This window comes from Peromyscus eremicus, chromosome 2 (genome assembly GCF_949786415.1).
Source record: "Peromyscus eremicus chromosome 2, PerEre_H2_v1, whole genome shotgun sequence".
NCBI classification, from domain to species: domain Eukaryota; kingdom Metazoa; phylum Chordata; class Mammalia; order Rodentia; family Cricetidae; genus Peromyscus; species Peromyscus eremicus.
The window spans coordinates 15,037,384-15,046,174 of record NC_081417.1 but is presented as its reverse complement, the minus strand read 5'-3'; positions in this window follow the sequence as shown (position 1 = coordinate 15,046,174).

The following is an 8,791-nucleotide window of genomic DNA, read 5'->3' as shown; positions in this document are numbered from 1 at the left end:
TATACTTGCATCTGTAGTTCCTGTTTGTTTACTCAGATTTTCTATTTCCAGCATTCCCTCTGTTTGTGTCTTCTTCATTTTTTCTATTTCCCTTTTCAGGTCTTGGACTGTTTCCCTCATCTATTTCATTGCTTTTTCATGGTTTTCTTTCAAGGATTTATTGTTTTCTTCTGCTTTATTTGTCTTTTCTTCTAGTTTTTTTTTTTTTAGTGTTCTTCCCATTTTTTGTTTGTTCCTCAATTTCATTTTTGATTTCTTCTATATAAGCCTCTAACATCTTCATGATGTTATTCATAAGGCTGTTTTCCTCTGCTTCTTCCAATTTTTGATGTTCAGGTCTTGCTGTTGGAGGAGGGCTAGGTTCTGGTGTTGCTGTATTGCTCTTTATTTTGTTGTATGTACTTCTGCCTTGACATTTGCCCATCTCCTTGTGGATTTGTTCTTGGTTTTATCAGCACTCTTGGTCCAGACAGAGCTAACAGATTCGGCATTTCAGGAAGCCTCTCTGGTCCAGATGGGAGCTGGGGGCTGGTCTCCAATTCTCAGGAAGTGGGGGGTGGGGGTCTCGGGCGGATGGGTGTGGGGCCAGGGCGTGTAGACTGCAGGGTCTGGGGGGGCGGATCTTGGAGAAGGGCAACCTTCCCAGGGGGCCCAGCCAGATCGTATCAACAGTTTTTAAAAACTGAAACTAGGAGGCTGAAGAAATGGCTCAGCCATTAAGAATGTGTCCTGCTCCTGCAGAGGAACCAAATTCAGTTCCTAGCACCCATATTCAGGGGCTCAGAATCACCTGTAACTCCAGCCCCAGAAGACCCAATTCTCTCTTCTGGATTCCATGGACAACTACAGTTATGTGCACATACCCCAACACACACACACACATGCACGCACGCACGCACGCACGCATGCACGCATGCACGCATGCACACACACACACACACACACACACATGCACACACAATTAAAAATTAAAAATAAATATTTAAAGTTGAAATTGTATTATCTTTTCCAAGCATAATGCCATAAAACTAGATATCAATTACCAAAAAAGCTTTAGAAACTACATAAATACATGGAAATTAAGCAATCTACTCTTAAACACCAGCAGATCAAAGAAGAAAAGCAAAAGGTGATTTACAATTTTTGTAAGCCATTGATATGGTTCAGCAAGTTAAGGCAGTTGCCATTAAGCCTAACAACCTGAGTTCAATACTCATGACCTGCACTGTAAGAGAAATGACTCTCCCAAGGTGACCTCTGACCTGTGACTTCTAGCCTCTGAGCAAGCCATAGTATATACATGACACACACACACATACACACACACACACACACACACACACAAATATTTTTAAAAGCCCTAAAAACATATACATATGAGCAACACCAAATGGACTCAGTAAGTTGTGAGCATGCACTTGTGTGTGTTCGTGTGTGTATGTGTGTGTGTGTGTATGTAACATTAATAATTAAGGAAAAGAGGCCATGAATTTGGGGGGGGGGGAATATGAGAAGAGCTGGAAGGAAGAAAGGAAGGGGAATTATGTAAACACACTACTCATACATGAAATTCTCAAAAATCAAAATTTAAAAACTTAAAACTGTTTAAAACAATGAAAACAGAGAGACAACATACTAAAACCTTCCATACACAGAAGAAGAAGTAATGAGAAGGAAATTTATAGCAATCAATATTTACAGAAAAAAAATGCTCTCAAATCACTTACTGCTACACAGCAGGAAACTAGGGACCAAGAAAATAAAAACAAATGAAATCCAAAATTAGTATAAAGATAGAAATAGTGATTAGAACAGGAATACATAAAGTAGACTGGAAAACTGATACAAAACGTCAGCAAAGGTAAACAACAATGCAAACTCATAGTCAGACTCAAAAGAGCCAAGACTCAGCTCAGAGAGAATAACTAACAGCTGCCCTGACAAAAATAAAGGATCGTTACAGGCTATTATTAACTCCGTGCTAACAAACATGGCACCCAGAAGAAATGGAAAAATTCCTGAACTCATGCATCTTACCAAGACTGAGTCATAAAGAAATGACCAGCCAAACCACAAGTAAGGAGATTCAATCAGCAATGAACTCTCCCCTGGAAGAAAAGCCCAGGACCAGAAGGCTTCACTATGGACTCCTACTTAAAGAGCTAATACCAGCTAGTCTTTTTTAATAAACTATTTTTACTTGTTCTTTGAGACTTTCATACATGTATGAAATGTATTTTGATCATATTTATCCCCCATCGCAATACTTCTTAAATTATTACAAAAATAGAAATAAAGAGAAGGAATTCTCTCAAATGCACTTCCTAAGACCAGTGTTACCAAAACCATCGGAGTGAAAATGCACCTACAGAACGCAAGAAATCTGTATAAAGCTACGCATCCAACAGGGTCAACCTCCAAGACTTCGTAGTAATTAAATGTGTTGAAAGAGGACAGTTTAAAAGCTACAAGTGTTATGCCCAGAGTCCAGACCCCCAAGAGACCACCAAGAGACCAAATCTGATACAAAAACAAAGAGCCTTTATTGCACGTTGACTGAGGCCTCTCCATCCATCTGAAGCAGCAGCAAAGCAAGAGAACCTCAAGTAGCACGGGGAATTCCAAAACTGCGTAGTTACGGACTTGGGACTGGCTCTAGTCAGGGATATCTGGACCGAGCTGATTGGCTACTTTGGGTCTAGGGGAGTTGCAATATTTTAGTCTCAGCAGAAGGACATTTGGAGTTGTTTGTCCATTTCTGATTGGCCTCTCCCTGTGGGAGGAGGTGTTCATGGTTCTCTCCATAACTGGGGATAAAGTCAGAGGTGGGGGGCCTGCTCAGGCCTTTTTGCTGCGGATGCATTCCTGTTGAGGCCTGGGTCTTTCAGAAGGAGGAGTTTGAACGTTTTTAACATGATGATGAATATCTGTGAAGACAAATGTTGTGGTGGTTTGAATAAAAATGCCCCCCATAGGTTCACATATTTAAATGCTTAGTCAGCAGGGAGTGGCAGTATTTGAAAGGATTTGAAGGGTTAGGAGATGTGGCCTTGTTGGAGGAAGTGTGTCACTGGTGGGCTTTGGGATTTCAAGAGCCCGCGCCAGGCCCAGTGTCTCTCTCAGCCTATGCATCAGGATGAGCTCTCAGCTGCTCTCCAGCTCCACGTCCACCACCACACTCCCCGCCATGACGATGATGGACTAACTCTCTCTGGAACAGTAAGCAAGCTCCCAACTCAATGATTTCACTTATAAGAGTTGCCTTGGTCATGCTGTGTCTTCACGGCAACAGAAACTTTTAAAGTTGGACTGAAAGCATTTTTGCATTATGATATGGCTACAAGCCTGCGGGGGGAGGGGGGGGGCGGGGGGGGGCCAGGGAGTGGAATGTGATGGTTTGAATAAGAATGGCCCCCATAAACTCACACGTTTGAATGCTTGGTGGAACTCTTTGAAAGATTTAGACACGAGTTAGGAGGTATGGCCTGGCCTGGTTGGAGGAAGTGTGTCACTGGGGGTGGGCTTTGAGGTTTCAAAAGCCCATGCCAAACCCCATCTCCCTCCCTCTGCCTTTGGATCAGGATGCAGCTCTCAGCTACCGCTCGGTCCCCCGTGTGCTGACATGCTTCCCACCACGATGACAAAGTACTAAACCTCTGAAACTTCAAGCAAGCACCCAGTCAGACTTGCCTTGGTCATTGTGTCTCTTTACAGCAATAGAACAGTGACTGGGACACATGCTTAACTTGATTTAAGAAGTATACCATATGTACACCTATCAAAATGTCACACTTCTCATATGTACATGTACTATACCCTATTCATATGTACAGTGTTTTCATATATCTTTAGAAAAATAACTTAATTAAAGACATTGTTTAAAGAAGCAGAAAATTCACAAGTAAATATACGCTGTGATGAATCACTAATAGGAGTGCATTATTTAGCTACCATTCTGCTCAAGGGCTAGGGCTGTGTCACCCTGCCCCTAGTCCCAGAACCTACATGGCAGTTTATAACCATCCATAACTCTAGTTCCAGGGAATCTAACTTCCGCTTCTGGCCTCTGAGGGCACCAGGCACACATATGGTACATTTATAATACATATAGGCAAAACAGCATATGCATAAAATAAAATTTTAACATCTAAAAGTAAATAAATAACAATAAAGCAAATAAACAAAACTTTTATTTTTCCACTTTTACCCTTCAGGACTACTTGAGGTTAAAGGTTATAATATGTCTCAGTTACTCATAAAATACAACAGAAACAGAATGAAAACTATCTATTCCTATAAAATGATTGTAAAAATTTACCCTTTAGCTTTGTGTTGAAGTATCCATTTAATACTTTACAGTGCAGTTTCTCTCTGTTTTGAAGGCTTTCTGATTAAGTTTTTCACCGTATAAATTATATGAGGATTGTGAGAAGGAAACACCACACAGCAGACTTCACTCCTCAAAAACTCATGCTGTGAGCCTGAATCTTGGCCATGTGACTGTGAGACTCACTGTGGTTAGTTCTCTCACCTGTAAAGTGGAAACAGTGTGACTAGAGAAGGAAATTAAATAATACTTAGCACACCACATGGAAAGTTGTAAATTATCTGTTTAACTCTCATTGCATCAAGGGTGAAGCCACGATTTATATTCATGACTCCAAAATTCCCTACTACTCAGAATGCTCAGTCAAATCTTAATTAAATAAGCTGTATCTATTTAGGGAAAGGGGGATCATCAAGGAAGGGGAGACCTAAGTATAACATCAAAATATTTAAAAGGAAGTCATTAAAGAACCAGCCACTAAGACTCACAGATACCTGAGGATTTCCCAACAATAAGTCCACTAAGAAAAGAGTTTTTGTTCCTCAGCTAGATTTGATTTGAATTGAGTCCCAGGTCTCAGGCACCTCCTGGCAGTCTCTCCCCTGGGAGACTTTAGGGCAGGCAAGTTGAAGCAGAGCCCCCTAGGGTTTTTGTCCTTCCCTAGAAGGAGCAGAGGAGCCACTGCCATTAGTCACAGGGTTAAGGGATGACTCCTGGCTTTGTAAACATTGCCCCAAAGTGGGCCCAGTCCAGCTGGGGATAGGAGGCATTAAGGGAGAGATTAGCCATAAGATTGTGCCGTTTTCTGAGGCCAATCAGTCTTTGCCATCCAGAAGCTGAAGCTCTTGGGAAGATCACACTGAAGCTCTTGGGAAGACATTTGTGTCCCTAAGCCCAGCTGTTAACCAGTTCAGACAGCTGACACAGAGCTTGAATTCAGAGAATTTAAATTCTGATCCTAATTCAAACACATAGTGTCTGACTGTTTTTCTTCTTCCTATTTTTTAACATTTATTATTATTATTATTGTGCATGCCTTGCCTTGCCTTGCCTTGCCTTGCCTTGCCTTGCCTTGCCTTGCCTTGCCTTGCCTTGCCTTGCTGATTTGAATTCAGATCATCACGTGGCAATCTCAGCCATCTCAGAGGCACTACATTGGTAGTTTTTAATCTCAGTAGAGTAGAGCACAGTGCCCTCCTCAGCATGGACGATCTCAGCCTATCACCTGGAGTCCTGAATAAGATAAAAAGACCATCCATCCTCTGAGTTAAAGAGTTCTCCATCACTCTCCTCTGGATCCAATCCACATCCACTCTTATTATCTAAAGCAGCAGTTCTCTGCCTGTGGGTTGTGATCCTCTGAAGTTACATAGCCGATATCTACATTACAATTCATAACCACAGCAAAATTACAGTTATGAAGCAGCAACGAACATAATTTTATGGTTGGGGGTCACCACAACGCGAGGAACTGAACTAAAAGGTCAAGGCATTAGGGAGGCTGAGGGCCACTGGTCTAAGGGCCTCAAATGTGCGTCCTCTCCCTAGACTTATAACCTGCTGACCTCTCCCCTGATTGCCCTGACCAATCCACAGTCCTCATTCAGCGTGCCGACAGGACGTGCTGCATGGGGTTAAAATTCACTTCGTGTGATACTCAAGGCACTCCTCAGTTCTAATCTCATCTCTGGCAGTTATTTCCTCACAATTCTCTTCTTTTCAGTACGTCCATCTTCACGAGCTACCTGTAAGTTATTCTTCAGCTTCTCTCTCTCTCTCTCTCTCTCTCTCTCTCTCTCTCTCTCTCTGTCTCTGTCTCTCTGTCTCTCTCTGTCTCTGTCTCTCTGTCTCTCTCTGTCTCTGTCTCTCTCTCTCTCTCTCTCTCTCTCTCTCTCTTTCTCTGCTGTGGAAGCTCTCCACAATGTGATCACATTTGTCCTCATCCCCAACTAAGGCTTTGTTGACTTGCTTCCTATTTTAATCTATAAAATCCCATCTCTTTCCCAGACTCTTCCTAACTCTGATATCATCTGGTCCCCATGTGCAAGAATGGGTGTATAGATACACACACACACACACACACCCCACCCCACACATACATCTCAAGCACACATGCCACACATACAACACCACACACTCACATACCACTCATACACACATATCCACCACACACACACACACCACCACAAACACATAGATCACACACACCATACCACACACACCACAAACACCACATCACACATACACATACACACCACACCACACACACACACACACACACACACACACACACACCACAGGCACATACATAGCACACATACACCACACATATACACAACACACACAACACACATACCATACCACACCACGTACACACTACACTCACACATACACATATCACACCACACACATATCACACATACCACATCATACACAGACACACCACCACACACACACCACACACACACACACACACACACACACAACACACGTGCACACACCCCACTCTCAAGATCTATGAAGAATCTGAGATTTTTCTCTGCTTAAAAACTAATGATATGGTGGTTCAAATGAATATGCCCCCTTTAGGCTTACGTGTGTGAACACTTGGTGGGACTGTGTGGGTAGGTTCAGGAGGTGTGGCCTTGTTGGAGGAAGTATGTCATGGGAAGTGTGCTTTCAGAATTTAAAGACTTGTGCCCAATGTACCGTCCCTGTTTCTGGATTGAGGATCAAGATGTGAGCTCTCAGCTTGCTGTTCCTGCTGCCTGCTGCCTCTGCTCTGCCATCACGGACTCTAACCCTCTGGAACCATAAGCCAAATAAACCCTTCATTCTGTAAGTGGCCTTGGTCGTGGTATTTTATCACAGCAATAGAAAGTAACTAAGACAAACAGCTTGTCCTAACAGTTTGGGGGATATGAGCAGAAGACGTGGGACTCCTGGGTCAGAAACAAGGAAGTTTAATATGCTGGTGTAGAAAGCAGCATGAACATCAGCTCTCTTGGGGTGGGCTCCCTGAGTTCTAGTTCCTGCTGAGCACTGTGAGGAGACAGCTCATGCTACTCATGCAGAGGAATTGTGTGACAGAAGAGGAAGCCAGTGTTTACAGAACTTGAGCCTTTTATAATGAGAAGTGAGCATGCTTGTACTCTGTTCCAGAACAGGACATTACTGCTATCTTCCAAGACTATTCACCACACAAATCTCAAAAACAGCCCCTGATTAATCAGCCATGGTGATGATGCTCACCTTTAATTCTAGCCTTTGAGAGACAGAGGCAGGTTGATCACAAGTTAAAAGTCAGCCTAAGCTCCATAGAGAGTTGGAGGCCAGCCTGGGCTTTAGAGTAAGGCCTTGTCTCCAAACAGACAAATAAACACATAAACAAAATAGTACCAAGGAAAGTGCAGCCAGGGTCTACAGCCAGGACATGCAGACAGAGGCTGGGGAATCATCCCCACCCTTTAGAAGTGGATTCCTGGGTTCAAAGCCTAGACTCTGCTCACACCAGTCATGTGACTTCAGGTGTGCTTCTTCATCCCTCCGATCTGTTTTTTTCTCATGTAAAGACATGGTGGTAGCCACCAGAAAGCTTTCTAGGTGGAGTTAATATGTGCACAGCACTTAGTGGAGTGCTAGTAGCTCCTGAGTGCTCTCTACACGTAGCCATAGTCACTATTGCGGGGAGTATCTCAGTATCTAATTCTGGAGTCTTCAAAGCCCAGCATGGGCCATCCCTGTGGAAGCCCTGACCCCTTCCTCACTCCCCTTCCTACTTGCCATCTACCACAGGAGGCTCAGGCGTGGGCACATCCTCCACTGTTCTGTGTGTTCCATCCGGGGACGTTTCACTGTGTGTAGGTGTAGACTCTGTCTTCCTAGCCGGATGGCTCTGTCCTGAAGGGGTCTTTCTCTTGGTGTGTGACATTACACCAAACATACACACTGCAAAGGCCATTATCAGGAAGATCATGCTGCCTGAGACCATGGAGACAGATCCCTCTTGAGCACTCCGGCCTCTCCACACAGGCAGAAGTGTATGTGACAAGAACAAGCCAGAGGACTTCTGAGCGGTGGAGGCTAAAGCCTGGCCTGTCATGGCCCAGCTACTGCTAGCCTGGCTCCTCGCTGTCCACATGCCTCATGGGAGCTCACAGGAGGGGCCTCTGCAACTCCAGGAGGACTTACTCCCTGATAAGGGAGCAAAACCCGGGCCTCCAAAAGAAACATCTGAAAAGAACTCATCGCCTCAAAGTTGTTTTGTTGTTGTTGTTGTTTTTGTTTGCTTGCTGGTTTTTGTCTTTAAAGCAGCCCTGGCAGGCCAGCGTCAGGAGCCTCTGGAAAGGATGAGTCCCTGTGACATGTCATGGCCTGGGGTGGCAAAGCACACGTACCTCTAACCTGCTGTATGCAGGCACCGACTGACATCTTCCTTGGGCATTTTAGTGTTTAGTAGCTGAC